This window comes from Lactuca virosa, chromosome 4 (genome assembly GCF_052849685.1).
Source record: "Lactuca virosa cultivar CGN04683 chromosome 4, Lactuca_virosa_CGN04683_v6, whole genome shotgun sequence".
NCBI lineage: Eukaryota > Viridiplantae > Streptophyta > Magnoliopsida > Asterales > Asteraceae > Lactuca > Lactuca virosa.
This window is the reverse complement of record NC_136429.1, coordinates 53,043,699-53,061,699: the sequence shown is the minus strand read 5'-3', so window position 1 is coordinate 53,061,699 and position 18,001 is coordinate 53,043,699.

Genomic DNA, 18,001 nt, shown 5'->3' with positions numbered 1-18,001 from the left:
CTACTTCAACTCGGTCGGTGGTGGAAATGTCAGACGATGGGATAACTTCATGGATTATACCAAAAATCTTTCTTTCTGCTAATCGAAAGTGTACTTCTCCCGTACTAGACGTATTATTTCTTAGACGCGTTCTAAATGCAAGATATCACTCTTACGATATCTTCTGATAGGTACCATTCAGTATCGTAAGCCTTATCATTTCCTCCATTAACTCAATTCACCACGAGTCTTCACCATGATATTATTTTCACGGAAGCATGCATTCAGTGCATCGGGACGAGAATATAGATAGAGAAGGTTTAGACGCGTAATCCTCCTTATTACTCCGAAAGTTACATGTCAGTTCTAATATCGTAATTAAACGTTTAGAAACCTAAACACATAAAGTTTCTAGATCCGGTCGGCAACACACCATAGATCCGATCATATAACGCATATCATAAACCATTTAGCACATAAAAGCATGCTAGTAATTTTCCTAAATAAGCTAGTGCTTGTGTCTATTCAGGTGTATTACCTAAATTCATTACACACACTCCTCACAATCATTGCTTAACATTCTAAGTTTAAGTCTAGAAATAAATCCATATTCCTAGTGCGCTTAAACTAATGCTCTGATACCAACTGTGACATCTACATTTTCACGGCCAGAAAAGACCGATTTTGTTTTTGCTTTATAAAAATCAGAGTATCTCTTTTAATAAAAATGTTGCGGAATTTTTTCCCAGAAAAACATGATAAATACATTATCGAAGCATTTCCGAAGAAATGTATTTTTATTCATTTTTTAAAACATTTGGGATGTCATTGTCAATACAGAAACATAAGCATAAACAGAACTTACATTCATTTACACTAGTGATCTACACCTCTTTAATCTCCCAGTGTAATGTAACTTCGTATCGGCACCTGTGATTCAAATAAGCTTGAGTGGGTCAGGTTGGGAAACCTGGTGAATACATAGGGTTTTCAACCCACAATAATATAATTATTATGTTTAAACATCAAACAATCAACCCAATTACCCATCCCCATTATCTTCTTTACTCTTAAGGATCTAACCTAAGAATCAGCTATTCCTCGTTCATTCATTCCTAAGGATTATCCTAAGGAATAGGCACAAAATCCATTGTTGCTAATGACACATCTGTCAAGCACAACTGCTAATATTATCACTTAGGCGCATCTGCCAGAATTGTGACATTCTTTATGGGGCGCATCTGCCGGTATAGTCCTTTAGGCGCATCTGCCGGGGTTATGAGGTTCTCTATTAGGCGCTTCTGTCGGTAGAGTCCTTTAGGCGCATCTGCCAGGGTTATCTCGTTTATTGACAGTATCATTTTCGAGAGTCCACTCGCAATACATGTCAATGGGTTTTTTAGAGTACACCGGTGAACACATCGTTCACAATACCTACAGGTTGCGAGCCTGCTACTGTTCCACTGGAATGTATCGAATAGTCCGTGGTTGTCATCCATACTCTGCTAGATGACGGGGCCAGCATTTGGGTAAAAGGCTTCTCACATCGTTCGCCTCTCACCCTCACCTCATGGTCTATTTCACCTCTCACCTCATCATCCAACTCATATTTCATCTACCCATGTTTTACCCAACATATTTTGTAGATATAAAATATATATGCAGTTTAAATCATTTAAAACATGTATAAAATCATTCCTCCGGCATAGATAGCAAGTATACAGATAATATGCACACGTAGCACGTAATTTATATAAAATACTTCATATCTATGTGTAAGATGAAAGTAACTATGCACTCACTTGTTAAAGTGATGATTCCAAACTCGGACAGCGCTTCGCTTCTTAACAATATAATTTCCTTCGACGAAACTTAGTATTATTACCACTAGATTTTAGTCTAATATTCACCGTGACTAATTACTAGTCTTATTATTATTATTATATAAGTGTTTAAACAATATTTTCCAACCACTATGTACAGACAGGGGCCAGACATAAAACACCGGAGGGCAAGACCATTTTGGCATATAACACTTCTGAAACCCAACAACCTATGCGGCCCTTTAAACCAGATTCCCCGTACCGCGAGTGGTTAAAAAGATATTATAACGACACTTATATAACTCATAATAATAGCCCAAATACTCATTATAAGTTCCTAATAACATTACTATATTAAAACATAAGCTATATTAAAGATAGGTTAGGCATAGCTCACTTACAACGGGTTTTCTCGAAAACCGGGCTTCGCTGGAGCAACGTTCCCAAGCCGAAAGGCTCTTTTCTCGGGGCTTCGGGAGCCTCGGGGATTCTTTCGGGTGCTAGGGGGTTTACCTAGGCTTAGGGGGGTAGGGGCTTAGAGAGAGAGAGTATAGAGAGAGAAAGAAGAGGGTTGAGGGGTGAGGAAATGAGGGAACCCGACACTCTTATTTATAGGCTGAATTCCTGATGGACTCGCCGAGTCGGTCCACTGACTCGCCGAGTCAGTTCCATGTGTCATCATCTGATGGCTTTCCTTGGAGAGAAAGCAACGGCTGTGCTCGCGCCACGTCACCCAAACTCGCACAACACCCTCCCGACTTAGAAAAATCATAACTCTCGTATACCAGCTCCGTTTTCGACGTTCTTTTTCTCCATACATAGGTAAAAACAAGATCTACAAGTTTCATTTATACTTTGTTGGCTAATTCTCGACCGATCTTAAATTTAACAGTACGAGGAGATTATACTGTTAAATGTCCGCGTAAAATTCATAACTTCTACATACGGACTCCGTTTTCGTTTGTCTTTTTACCGTTGAGTTACTATTAATGAGATCTTCCATTCTCATTTAGGTCACGTAGGCCAAAAACCGCTTGAACTAAAATTCATGTTTCGGGTTGTGTACTGCTATGCCAAATCTTAGAAAATTCATAACTTCCTCATACGAAGTCAGATTTGGGCGTTCGTTTTTTGTATGTTCTCGGTTTAACGTATTCTATGACTTTCGTTTATATTACTAAGGCTAAAATGTCTTCTATCATAAATTCACTATTTATGTCTCCCGGTGTCGTGTCGGTTTTGCCGTAAAACTTCGACGGGTCATAACTTCTTCGTTATAACTCGGATTTCGGCCTTCTTTATATGTACGGAACCCTTGTAACATATACTAACACTTGGTTAAGATTAATCCTTCTAAATAATCTTCCATCAAAAAGTAAGTTTTGACGCTTATTGTCTTTAAATTAACTAGCCCGAATCTGCGGGCGTTACAGCTACCAAGATGTATCTCGACCAGAAGCATAGTTACTGGTGGCCGTGTATGAAGAGGGGATGTGGGCTAGTTTGTAGAGTGATGATTGATGTGCCGGAAGGTCAAGGCCGAGCACCAGCGCCCTCACAACAAACTGCAGCCCTTAGAGGTTCCACTGTGGAAGTGGGAACAAATAACTATGGATTTTATTACAAAATTGCCAAAGAATTCAAGGGGAGTTGATGCTATCTGGGTGATAGTTGATCATTTAACAAAGGGTGCTAACTTCTTAGCCATAAGTGAGAGCTCTTCTGCAGAGAGGCTAGCTGAGATTAATGTTCGAGAGCTGGTGGCTCGGCATGGGGTGTCGACTTCTATTGTGTCTGATTGGGATATTCGTTTTACTTCAAGATTATGGATGAGGTTTCATGAAGAGTTGGGCACCCAGTTGCATTTCAGTACTGCCTATCATCCGCAGACCGACAGGCAGAGCGGGTGGACTATTCAAACGCTTGATGATATGTTCCGTGTGTGCATCATTGATTTTTGTGGGAGCTGGGACTCATATCTCCCGTTGTCCGAGTTTTCTTATAACAACAACCATCATGCTAGCATTGACATGCCTCCCTTTGAGCTTCTTTATGGGAGGAGGTGTCGGACTCCTATTTGTTGGGGCGAGGTCGGCCATAGAGTCATGGGGAGTATTGAGATAGTGCTCAAGATGACCGAGCTTATCCAACAAGTTAGACAGAGATTGCTGACGACCTAGAGCCGCCAGAAGAGTTATGTGAATCGGCGACACTCTAAGCTAGAGTTTCAGGTGGGACATTTGGTGCTTCTAAGGGTATCACCCTGGAAAGATGTTATCTGCTGAAGGGTTTTGAGCATTCTAACACTCCTATGGTGTACATGCAACCCTAAATACCTTGGATCTATGTTTTCTGTATTATACATGCAAATATCAGTTTTCCAAGGTATTATCCTAACTAGCATAATATGAACAACATGTAATATAAAAACTAGTAGAATTACATACCTCTTCCTTGTAGCTTGATTCCATGAAGCTTAAGAGCCTAGTGCCCCAAGTGTGACACCTCAAATGGTTCACACAACATCACAACATCTTGGAATAACCATGAGAGAAGAGTTCTTATGCTCCAAATCGGCTAGCCCTCACTTAGAATCCTTAGGGCCGATTTCTTGAGCTTATGGGTTCTTTATATAGTGTCCACATTAGGGTTACACCATGTAACCCATGACTTTACCCATTCCTTATGCTCCATGGGTTTTAACCTCCATGGAGTATCCATGGATCATCACATGGGTTAAACCCAACATAAGGAATCATGGATCATAAGCCCACATATATTAGAACGAATGATTTACACAATCAATCCTCATATATTTAATTAGTCTCTTTTGATCAAAAAATCAATTCCAAATTAATTATTGATCAATACTAATTAAATAATATGATTTCAATATTAATATATTAGAACTTATAATATATTAATATGTCACAAATATCCTCTTCTCACAAAAGGTCTATCCAAATTTTTCCGATGCCATGCAACCCAAATGGACCATGCCGGGTCGGGTCAAGTATGTACCAATTACAGTTATGGACTTAGACACTAATCCAACAATCTCCCACTTGGATAAGTCTAATAACTATTATTGCAAGTATGACTTCATAACCCGACTAGCAATCGTAACTCTTAAAAGCCGCTGTCGAACTCTGAACAAATCAATGATGCGTCCATTAGATAAGTGATCATATATTCCTCCATTGTAGATATCATATGGAATGAGACGTGGATTATAATCATTCTCTCTGTCCATTTGTTGTTTCCGATTTCTAATTTATGACGACTGACTAATTGAACAAATCAAATCAGTCCAGGCTTGGCCAAGCACTTAGGGGTGTCATCACTAAATCATCGAGGGGCCCACAGATATCGCTTTTATCCCTTTAAGGGTAAAAGGAATGGATAAACTTTGACTCATATGCTTGTACTAACTACTTGTTGAATCATACACAAAGGCACGTTTTATAACATCGAGTTACCAATGCGTTTTCGTGCAATCAATGTATAACCAACTCATAGTCAACAACTCATATCTCTAGGTTTGAAGAATATAAGATATTACTGTCTCATGATTCACTCGTGATAAAATCCATGAAGTGATTCAAATGATCATGGGTTGAATCCAATACTCGAAACTTATTCCAGGAGTACTCATGAATATTGCAGCTATGCCTAGGCCACCTAGGCATACTACAGACCCATTCATGATAGTCTTGCCTCAATACCTACTTCCAAAGTATGATCGACTGTGGACGTTTTGAATAACCTAGTTATTCGGGAAGTCAAAACGTGCAAAGTGAAACACAAGAATAATACTAATCCTATATGGCCCCAACACTTTGAGAGTAAATAAGACACCTTTTATCTAAGCACCATATTGATTACTCATTATTCATTGTATAATGTTTCGATTTATCAACTTAATACTTGAATTAAAACAATAGTCATGCCATGCTCCAAGCATGCACACTATGTTTGTCCAAACAATAGCTATGCCATACTCCAAGTATGCACACTATGTTTGTCTAATGATCCTTACTTTGTGAAACAGATCGATTGACAATATTTCAATGATGCTCATTTCACAATCCCAATCCTTATTGTAAATGTAAGAATACCAAACTCTTGCCATTTACTGTGATCTGTTAGATTCTAAACTCATATGCAATGATCCCCATGTAATGACTATGCCCAAGTCACAAAGACTTGGCAACAAACATTACAAAATATTCCAATGGAGATCAATTCCATGGAAACGAAGTCTCACATTCAAAGTACATTCCTTTGAATATCCTTCTTGCATTAAGTTTTCTAATCTTACACAGATTTAAAGGATAACTTCCTCCTATGGAAACATTTCCATATGCCCATCTTGACTATTACTTGTGAACAAGAGTTGCCTATTTTCAGAGTATGTCAATATGGTCCTTTCCAAAGTTTAACACTATACTTCCAACTGTCCCTGAGTAACCAATCTTTGGTAAACTTTAGATTGTCCTCGACAATTGCTTAATCATTTTAGTCATATCCACTTCTAATCCTTTTCCTTCTTAATGCCCCAGGCATTTGAAAATTTTAGAATGGATGAATATTATACCACATGTAATTGATCCTATACCCGAAGCATATGGGACACAACTTACATAAAGACATGATACTTTACCAGTGTTTTGCTAAAATATTTTTATTTGCCATGCTCTCACAATTATTATAACACATGTAATCGATCCTATACCCAAAGCATATGGGACACACATTACATAAAGACATGATACTTTACCAGTTTTTTCCTAAAATATTTTTATTTGCCATTTTATTTGCCATGTTCTCACAATTCGTACTATGAAGAGGGATGTCGTAATCATAATCGAATTTGAGAACGCAACATATACATAATTTCATTATGTTGAACCATTCCAACACAACATTCATGTATATCCTTGACTAAAGTTGATTAAAATCTCAATCTAAGCTTTTAGAATTGGAAAGAAGTATAAAATCCTCTCCCTTAATTATAGCAAAACAATTTTTCAAAGCGAATTGAAACTTTTGTTTTCTATAATTAACATTGCTAACTTGCAACATAATAATCATGCTCCCACTAGCATAATGATTATTATCTTACTAGCATAACACTTATGCTCCCACTAGCTTTTACATGTATCCAAGAATCAGCTGGACTTCTAGAAATCAATACTTTGTTGACTTTCTTTACCAAAGTTCAGATTCTTGATACGAGATGCTTTGATAAGATTATATCAAAATCATACACCTTTCCTTAGATAGCTCACATGTGTGTCTAAACAATTATGAAGAGGGATGCCGTAATCATAATGTTTAGACCTTTTTCCATTCTCACAAGTCCATGTTAGTGTGCCGGTTAACCACACGTGCTCCACTAATGACTTTGAGAATGCAAATATCACAATTGTTATCTACTTAAAATCTACTTAGTGAAAGCGTTTCCTCACCATCATTTTCATGAATCGGAAAGAAACCTTATGACACTTAGATTTTTATGGTGTATGTGTTCCTATCCATGTGAATTTGTCATAACCATAATCACAAGACAAGGTTAGTGACAAATCCAAGCTCAAATGGACTGAACTTGCCCAATCTCATTTTTCTTGCCACCCGACAGCACAAGGGCCTACCATCGCTTCCAGGTTGTTATTCAAACAATCGAGAACTTACAGAACTCACAAGCATAGTCAACTTAAACTGGAATGGGCACAGAAATATAAATATGTCAACACAATGGGCTATAGACCTCAAGTTGTGTGCTAGTGATTAAACACTAGGTTTCATTCTTGATTAGTTCTTGAAACTATCTCAAGATCTTTTAAGACTCCCACTGTCCTCTTGACATATAAGATTCTCTTGTCAAGAACCATTCCTTGACAAAAACAAATATTCAAGAGTTAGTGCGGGTTCTTATCAAGTTAAACACTTCATACAATTGGTCTTAGTTGGTCTTTGTTTTATCCAAAACATCACAACTAACCAACTTCAAATGTACAAGAATAGGAAACATCTTACTCTACATTTGAAAAGTGTTATAACTTTCTAAAGATTATGTCACTCAAGTTACAATCTTGGAGTATGACTCTAAGACTTGATTTTGGAACGAAGTATGATTTATCTTTTGATTTAACCATTTCAACAATTCATGATTCCTCTCCTTAGTCAAACAAATGCACTAAGGTGACCTTAGAGGATCAATTGTGATATGGTTTCATAATTACCAAGATAATCATAAACCAAGATACTTAACCACTCTCCCATCTTTTCAGATTGGAGAAACTTTTATCTTCCTGCCTAATTTGATTTGTCTTATTCATTCTGCCAATCATTGAAACTTTTCCAATGATTTAGATTTACACTTAAACTTGTAAGCATAACCATATTTACTAAACTTTAGTAAATCATGACGAATAATCTTATCGACCTTTGTGATGGACCTGACCAGCGCACAACCTAGTGTACCCAATCCTTCAGTCCTTCACTTGACTCACACATACATGTGAACAAGGAATTAGTCTTAATTTCCCAAAAATGAAAATTCTCACTCATCATACAATACAACTTGCATGATTCCAAGTTTCTATCCAACTGAAACTTGGGTGATGAGAATCTTTCCTTATTTGGTAAATTATGACACTACCACAAATGAAAGAATCAAATCCTTTTTCCAATATTGCTTATCAATGGAAACATATAAACAACAATTTTTTTCCCACAAATGTCATTGTAAGGATACTTAAAATAAATAAAATCAAAACCTTTTCTTTTATTTTAAAATTTGCGGAAAAATCTTATCCTTAAAATGCAAATACACATGAAAAACATGTTGTTGTCTATTCCTAAGCAATATATCATAACTCTTAAGTAGCAGCTCAAAATTCTGATCACCGAACCTTGCGATCGAAATCCATCTTGGCGATCAGAATCATCATACTCTTTTTTTAGGTTTCCCTTTGATTCTTCAAAACATCAAAATGTAATTACATTACATCATGTATTAAGAATCTCCAAAAGAGACTTCATAGAGTTATACAATGGACTTTAACCTGAAGCAAAGTCAAACCTTTTTGACTTTTACCATCCTTATGAACTTTCAAGTAAATTCGGCAACTTCGCAACCATTGCCCCTTCTTTTGGAAAAAGAAACATATGGACTCTTTGGAAATGGTACACTTGATTGTCCAGACTTAGCCTTTCTCTTTACCATTGAGTTAAACGACTTGACCATGGCCGATCCCTTTCCATTGGGAAGAGAAAGCTTTTCTGAACTTCTAATGTTACTATTGTCAATGTCCATGGAATTTTTGGGAAACGGATGAATCAAATTTGCTTTACCAGTGCTCCAAATCATTGCTAATTTAGCAGCATCAAGCAAATAGGTAAGATCACTAAGGGTCATGTCGTGATCTGTCATCAGGGAGTGACTGAAGAACCAAGTCAACAGCCAGCTAGCTCGAGACTTTGACACCCGACTTGCCAATAGGGATTGAGTGACTTAGAAATTTCAAGTCTTGAACTTGTGGGTTAGGGAGAATAATTGGACGAGGTGGAGGAAGTGAAATATGATTCTAGTCCTATTAATGCACAACAAATGGATTAATCTTTCACCTTGATTGCCATGTGGGATATCATCTTCATTACAAAAGCTTGTTCCTAAAGATTTGGGAAGACCATAACTATCTAAACTAGACATTTATAATGGGAGAAATTCAAGTTAGTTGATTTAAAGTCCTTAATATAACACCCAATATGAAATATTAAGGCTAGGACCCAACAAACTATTTATAACTGGAAGAGGAATGCCGTAATCCAAGTTATAAAATATTTGAAGGTAGGTAAATGACGATTTACCAATTTCCACCATGAAAACGAAAAATAATTAAGTTTTAATTGGATTTGAAACTCCTAGATCTTTTGAGATACATTGAACTTTTAATGGCATGTTTGAATCTCGATTGTGCCCTCTCAAGTTTGTGACTAGGATGCCGAGGATCACAAACAAGGTGTGAATAAGCATGCAAATTAACTTGGTACCCTTAACTTTATCACCTAATTGATGTTCCGGTTTTTGAAAGAGCCAAAGCGCAGCAAACTTTATTAAAAAGAATAAAAGAATACAAACAACCAACCCAACATCAAAAAACAAATCCTATCAATCTCCAACCTATCCATAACCAACTACCTAACCATTTTTTAATCCCCAAAAAACCCCCAAAAAAACCCGTAAACACAAACCTAATCCTAGAGATAGTCCAAGAACTTATTATCTGTGGGAAAAAAGGTAACTTCAACCCCTTGCAACTCATAAACCCATCCAGACCAGCAAAACAAAAGCAAGGGGCAAGGCCCTTAAAAAAACCCACTGTCCAAAGGACTACCTCTAAGAACCAATAAAACCACCAACAAGAAAAACCCAAACTGTCAAATAACCTAATATTCACACTATTACACATAAACAGTCTAACAACCCAATGGATTAACATCCTGCAAATACCTTCACTCCAACTTCTTTTCCTCTGCATCCAATCTCTATAAGCCAAACAATCTCTACTAAAACAAGTTAATTGAAACCTCCAGCAGGCACTCCAATTAGAATTCACCAGCATATACTTCAGACACCTCCATCTAACATTAAAGAGAATTCTGGACCTGCATAACAAACAATTCCAGCCAAACCCAAACCAAATTGTGAACCATAAGAAATTAAAATTAAGTTGCATGTTGGACATGGCATCAATCACATGTCCAGGAATCCTCACTCGAATAATCTCAATCAAGATCATATTCAAATAAGAATTCCCAAAGGTACAAATTACTGTATTTGGAAGGAAACTTCCAAATAAGTAAATAAAACCGTCAATTCCTTTAAAATTACAACCATCTTCCATCTTACTTATCAAAACTCCAAACCAACTATTCCAGCACACCAGAATCACAAACTCCCAACCCCTGTCCCAACCAAAACTCCCTTTATTCCAAATATACCCTTTTATCGTCTTATTCATTTTCCTTCTGTTTACTTCCTTTAATACCCCAACAATTTTTAACTTCCTCCTTCATAGATTTGACGCCCTTCTTCATCCCTAACAATTTCAATTGTATCTCCTTCTCTATACAACTAATAACAGCAAACACAGATCTTGAAACAGCCCTAAACTGCCTCATATTTCTTTCATGCCAAATGTGACTGACACAACCAGCCAAAACCAACTTCTTAATAATATCCCCCACAGATCTACCCGAAACCTGAATCCCAAATTTCCTGATCAAATCCCACCAATCATCATACAAAATTCTAATATCAGCCTTAATACGGAAATGATCCCAAATTCGACAAGAGAAATCGCATTGGAAAAACAAATGATTATGGGAATCATTAACCTTAAGACACAAAGGGCACAACAAATTACCTTTAATTTCCCACTTTTGGATTCTGTCCTGAGTTTTCAGTTTGCCATGAACCGCCAACCACAATATAAAAGCATTCCTTGGTATATTATTACTATACCATACAGTATTAAACCAAGGAACTCTTGGCCCAAACCCATTCACATCATCCCATGTTTGCTTACACGAAAAGGCCTTGCATTTACCATCCTTATCCCTCCATAAAATTTTATCATTAATTCCTTCCTCATTACAAAACATGGGCCCATCAATCAACCCAGGATATTTCTCTAACCACCTATCAGGCCAACAGACTTGATTATCACTAACTAAATCAGCCACCCTAGCCATATCATCAAACCCAGCTCCTATCCATTCTCTTCTGGGAATAATCATACTTAAAATGTCTATGGGATGCCACCAATCATGCCATAAAGAAGTACTCTCACCATTGCCTATACAGGAAACAATGAAAGGTCTAAGAGTACCCCTAACATTCAAGAATCTTTTCTATGTCCAGCAATGATTCTTTTTAACTTCAATATCCCAAAAATTTCTATTTTTGATATGGAAAAGATAAATCCATCTAATCCATAAAGAATTCTTCTTATTAACAATGTTCCACACATGTTTAGCTAATAACACCTCATTCCATTTCCTTAGATCTTTAAGGCCTAACCCCCCGACCTCCTTAGGAGTACAAACCACTTTCCATTTAATTTTAGCTTTAGCTTTAACCACATCACCTCCACTCCAGAGATATCCCCTACAAATCTTCTCGATTTCCAAAACAGTGGATATAGGCAGCTTGAAAACCGAAGCCCAGTACACATTCATAGAAGCCAAAACAGAGGATATAAGCTGAAGTCTTCCAGCAAAAGAAAGAAATCTACACTTCCAACTTAAAATTCTCATCTTAATTCTGTCCACTAATCCTCTGCAGTCTCTTCCAAACAGCTTGGTAACAGAAAGGGGAACTCCCAAATATTTAAATGGAAATTTTCCAATTTCAAAAGGAAGGATCCCATTAATAAACGCCCTCACAGAAGGTTTAACACCACTAAAAAAAATCATACTTTTATTCAGACTCACATTTAATCCAGATAAATCTTTAAATTGATCCAAGGATTCCTTAATAACTCTAGTTGAACTGCAATCTCCACGACAGAACATCAGCAACTCATCCGTAAAACAAAGATGAGTAATTTGCATCCTCTTGCATCTACTGTGATAATTAAAATTCCCACTTGTCTCTATATTATCCTTCAAAACCAGATTAAAAACCTCCATAACAAGGGTAAAAAGATAAGAAGACAATGGATCCCCCTGTCTAAGACCCCTCTTCCCTTCAAAAAAACCTTTATCCTCCCCATTTATGCACACAGTAAACCAAGGAGAAGAAACACACATCATAATCCAGTGCGCCATAATAGGATGAAACCCAAACCCATATAAAGCTTTTTCAAGAAACTTCCAGTTAACAGTATCATAAGCTTTTTGAATGTCAATCTTCATAGCACATTTAGGTTGCCCATCCTTCCTATTATATTTCACCATCAGCTCCTGAACAAGAAGAATATTGTCTAGAATAGACCTCCCCGGAATGAAAGCAGACTGATTTCAATCAACAATTAATCCCAAATGCTTTCTAATTTGGTTAACAATAACTTTACTGATACACTTGTACAAAGTATTACAGCAAGTTATTGGTCTGTAATCAGTAACAACTCTAGGGCACTCAACTTTAGGAACAAGAACAATTCTAGTCGCATTCACACACTTAGGAATCTTCCCAGTCCAAAAAATTTCCCGAACAGCTTTGCAAACTTCTGGCCCCACCACTTTCCAAGCAGATTCAAAGAATTTTGAAGAAAAGCCATCTGGACCCGGAGCTCGATTGTCGTCAATATCAAACATAGCACATTTAATCTCTTCATCAGTAACAACTCTAATCATTTCACCAGCCAAATTAATATCTAATTTGTTCCTAAACAAATCCCCATCAATAATTCTTCCACCATTTTTAAAATCGGACCCAAGAAAAGCTTTGAAATGATCCACAAATCTATCATTCATACACTATCCACTAACCCACCTGCCATCTTCATCCAAAATCACAGAAATCCTATTTCTATTCACACGACTCTTAATAGATTTGTGAAAAAAAACTTGTGTTTCTATCCCCTTCCTTCAACCAATTAATTTTAGCTTTTTGAATCAGAAATTTCTCTTCATCCTCACAAGCCATGTTGAAATCAAAAATCACTTTCGCATGTTCTTCTCTAATTGAGGCATTAAACGGATTTTTATCAATTTCAACTTGAAGATCATCCAAAGTCTTCCTTAAATCCTTCAGTCTAATCCCACACACATCATACGAACTATACAAACTTCGACAGGGTTTTTTTAAAAGCTTTAACTTCTGAGTCACTTTAAAAATAAAACCTCCACTAATTTTAGTTCCCCAAATCTCTTCAACCATCGGAAGGAAATCATCTTTCTCAGCAATGAAATTCACAAATCTAAAAGGATTCCTGATATTAGAAACACAAATAGGGATAGATAGGATAGCTGGCGAATGATCAGAGATACGATAAGGCTTAAAAATCCCATGCGCCCTCGGAAACAGCTCCATGAATTTTAAATTAACCATTATACGATCAAGATTTTTCATCAACCCTTTTGATCCTGCTGGAGACTTAGACCATGTGAATTGCAGACCAGAACTATTTAAATCTTCAACTTCTATAGAGTTAATACACTCTATAAAATCAGCAACACCTTCCGGTATTCTAGAACAACATTCCGAATACTCAGACATCTTCAAAGCAACATTAAAATCACCCACTATAACCCAAGCCTTATTATTAGTCACAGATTTGAATTTCACCAAATTTTCCCATAACAGCCTTCTGTCAATGTACCTAGAAGCAGCATAGATAAATGACATATAAACTTCAACCTTAGTCTCATTATGTATAACCAAGCAATGCAAAACTTGATCAGAATGAGTAATCACCATTAAATCAACCAAATTATTATTCCACCCAACAATTATTCTAGTTCCTAAATTACAGGAACTACTATTAGAAACCCAATCCTAATGTTTAAAAACCTTGGAACAAACTTTCTTTAAATTCAATTTAGAGATATGAGATTCAAGAATACCACAAATCCCCAAATTATTATTTTTGATAATATCAATCACTTCCTTCTACTTGACCATTTTATTAATCCCCCTTATATTCCAGACACCCACATTCATCATTGTGAAATATTAGAAGTGCTGACTTTACCACCCTCTAAAGTCTGAGATACCACACTACCAATCCCCTTATTTTCCTTCTTTCTATTCCCTGACCCCTGAACTTCAGAATCCTTACTCATGATCGGATGAGAATCAGTCATCACCACTTTATCAGAATCTGCCATCTCATCTGGACTAGGATTTTTATTTTTCACCATATCTTCCTCCATACTTTCAACAATATCATCAGCCATTAATCCCAAAACCTCAAATCTATTACCATTATCTTTTTTTACTAACGACTTCAGGTTTCTTTGCTACAGCCTTTACTTCCTTATTTTGATCATCCTTAGCATTCTGCCCAGCTCTTGATGTTGAAGCTTCAAAGGCCTGATTCTTTTCTTTATTCCAGTGACTTACACTAGAATTAACCCATTTCCCATTTTGCCCCCTCCCAGTTCCATTATTATTTCTACCATTCCCTTTATTATCATTCCTCCAATTAATACTCCCATTATTCCATTTGAAATTTTGATTCTGTTTCCCACCATTACCACCTTTTCCTCCACCATCACTATTTCCTTTCTTAATAACTCCTACAAATCCATCATTATCCATAACAGCCTTTCCTTTAGAATTCTGAATACCAACAGTTCCTTTAACATCCTTATTATTGTCATTTTCACTTATCACAGCCATACATACCCTATCAGTATGTCCAAAAACTTTACAATGGTTGCATCTAGAAGGATACCACGCATATTCAACAGCAAATTCTTGATTCATAACACAGTTCTTCACAAAATCCCAAGTAGTGACTTCAATACTCTTCTTCCATTCCTTATCCGCCGACATCTCAACCAATATTCTCGCATAAGCACTCCTACCCTTATGTTGTAGACACATATCCTCAGTAAAAGAATCAAACGCCAATGGAATTCCTAATTTACTAGCTATGATACAAAGGTTCTCCCCACTCCACACCTCCAAAGGAAGGTCATATATTTTTATCCAGACTGGGACTTTGTCATGTCTATCTTTAGATAAAGAAAGACCAGGTCTCCACCTTTGCAAAAATAAAGGAATGTTATTGAAAATTAACCATGGACTTCCATCCAAAGCAGCTTGCATCTCCTGATCACTCGAAAATTTAAAGAATAGGAAACCCTTACTATTCATGAACACATCTTCCATCCCCACATTCTTCCATAGTCTTTTAACTTCTTTCTGAATAGCAGGAAAGGCAACTTTCTTATCAATCATATATCCATACAGGGTATTAACATAAGGTAAACTAGCTGTTTTTAAATTTTCAATAGGAATTATAGTCGGACCATCATCACTCCCATCACCAGATGGTATATACTTCACCTCTAACTTCCCTTTATGCATAGCACCCCTCAAAGCTCCAACATAAGACATTTCACTTTTCCTTATCCCATTATTACCAATTACAGGTTGCCTATTACCTTTCCCAGCAGGCCCCAGTAAAGAAGGTTCCCTGTTAATGCTGTTAATGACAGTTCCCATTGAATTCAACCCCTTCACTTGTGGAACACTATCATCCTTATCAACCATCTCATTTTCAGATTCAGAGATTCCTTCCTTCATATCAATCAAGTTTCCATTCTCATCCCAATAAACACTAGGATTAATTCTGGTATCTCCTTCATTATTCTCTTCAGATTCATTAGACTTCAAATTTTTATCCATCTCCATTTGATTCTTCTTAATCTCATTAAGAAAAGTAAATCCCACCTTCGGATCAAATTCCTCAAACACTTTACTACAATTAACCTTATCCTTCTGAGCATTATCATCCTTACCCACAATTGTTGTAGCAACATTACACTCAACTTTACTCACAGGGTCAAGCTCATTAACATCACTAATCACAATCGAAGGATTAGCAATCTTCATTTGATTAGTAATAACTTTCATTTCAGTATTAGGGCTTAACAAATCATCCCCAATCTTAGGATTCTCCCAATTTTTAGATAAAGAGGCTGTGTTACCTGATGGGATCTGAATCTCCAGAACCATAGTAGACTTCTCCCCATTCGTATTGTGCTTACCATCAGCCTTCGCATACACCTCATTATGATACTCCTTATTGGCAATGAGTTGACTACTCGAATCCGATTTACCAGCCACTAGATCCTTAAGAATAACACGATTTCCAGATACCGAAATGCTAGCATCCGATTCCCAGGCTGAAACCGAATCCGTATCACCCTCAGTTTCTTCCTCTGAAGCTTCCTATTCATAATACTCCACCGCATCCATTGGAATACTATCTTCATTTCCTTTTCGCCTTGATTTCCTTTCAACATACACCTTCCCATCAGATTTCCATTCCGACTTGCTAATACCAGTAGCAACAGCTCCCAAAGTACTTGGCTTCCTTCTAGCTCTGTAAATGGTAGCTGAAGAATGTTCAACCACCCCAGGCGGAACAACCTCACTCAAATCAACTTCCGTCTTCACATAACGAACAACAGCACTCTTATCAGGAGGCTTCACTTTCACATCCTTCAATCGGTTCTTCTTAGAAGAAGCACCCATCAGCACACCAGAAATGGGATGAGAAAAAGCTTCTACGATGTAAATAGTAACACCGGAGAAGCAGCGACGGTGAAACACAAACTAGATCGCACCACCGTTAGAGAGAATCAGGGGAAGAGAGAGAAAGTAGAGAGAGAAAGCGAAAAAGTTTTGAAAACTCAGTAAGTTAAGCCGCACTTAAAATTGATGTTCCGGTTAACCACACGCGCTCCACCAATCTATGATAAACATTAAGTTACCCTTTTCCACATATTGTCAGTCCCATGTTAGTGTGCCGGTTAACCACACACGCTCCATTAACGACTTAACAAAGGTGGAAAGTGCAATTTCATGGGTTAGCACCATTTCATATTTTCCTAAGTAACTAAGATTGGGAATTAATAAGTGTTAAGCTACTTAGTTTTTATCATTATACTTTTAATGAAGGGAGAATTAGAGTCCTATCCTACCCGTTCGGCTAACGACCCTCCACCAGTCAAGGAAGCGGTGGGTGAGAGTGGACACCCATTAAACTGCCATTTTCTAAGCAGTAACCTTATACCTCCCTTAGAGACTGGCTTCGTGAATGAGACCTACTAACGGTAAGATTGACTTTAACTTATACATATCTATATAATTAAAATTATAATAATAGTATAAGGGTTGAATTTTAAACTTTTAAAATTCTAGGGTTTGATTTGGAATTAAGGCATTCATAAGCAAAACTTTACAAATTCCAAAACTTGAGGGAAAGTATTGAAACTTTTTAAAATTCTTGGATTTTCATAACTTATGAGTTTAATTAAAGTTTTTAAAGACTTTAATGAAGAGACTCTTGAACATCCATAACTTGAGGACAAGTTATGGAGTTCATAAAACTATTTATGACAAAGATGACTCTTCATTTGTGTAACCTATGCCAATTTTATGAGTTTCAAGATTCATAAATGTGACTTTTCATATAACTTGAGGACAAGTTACAAAAACACATTTTGTG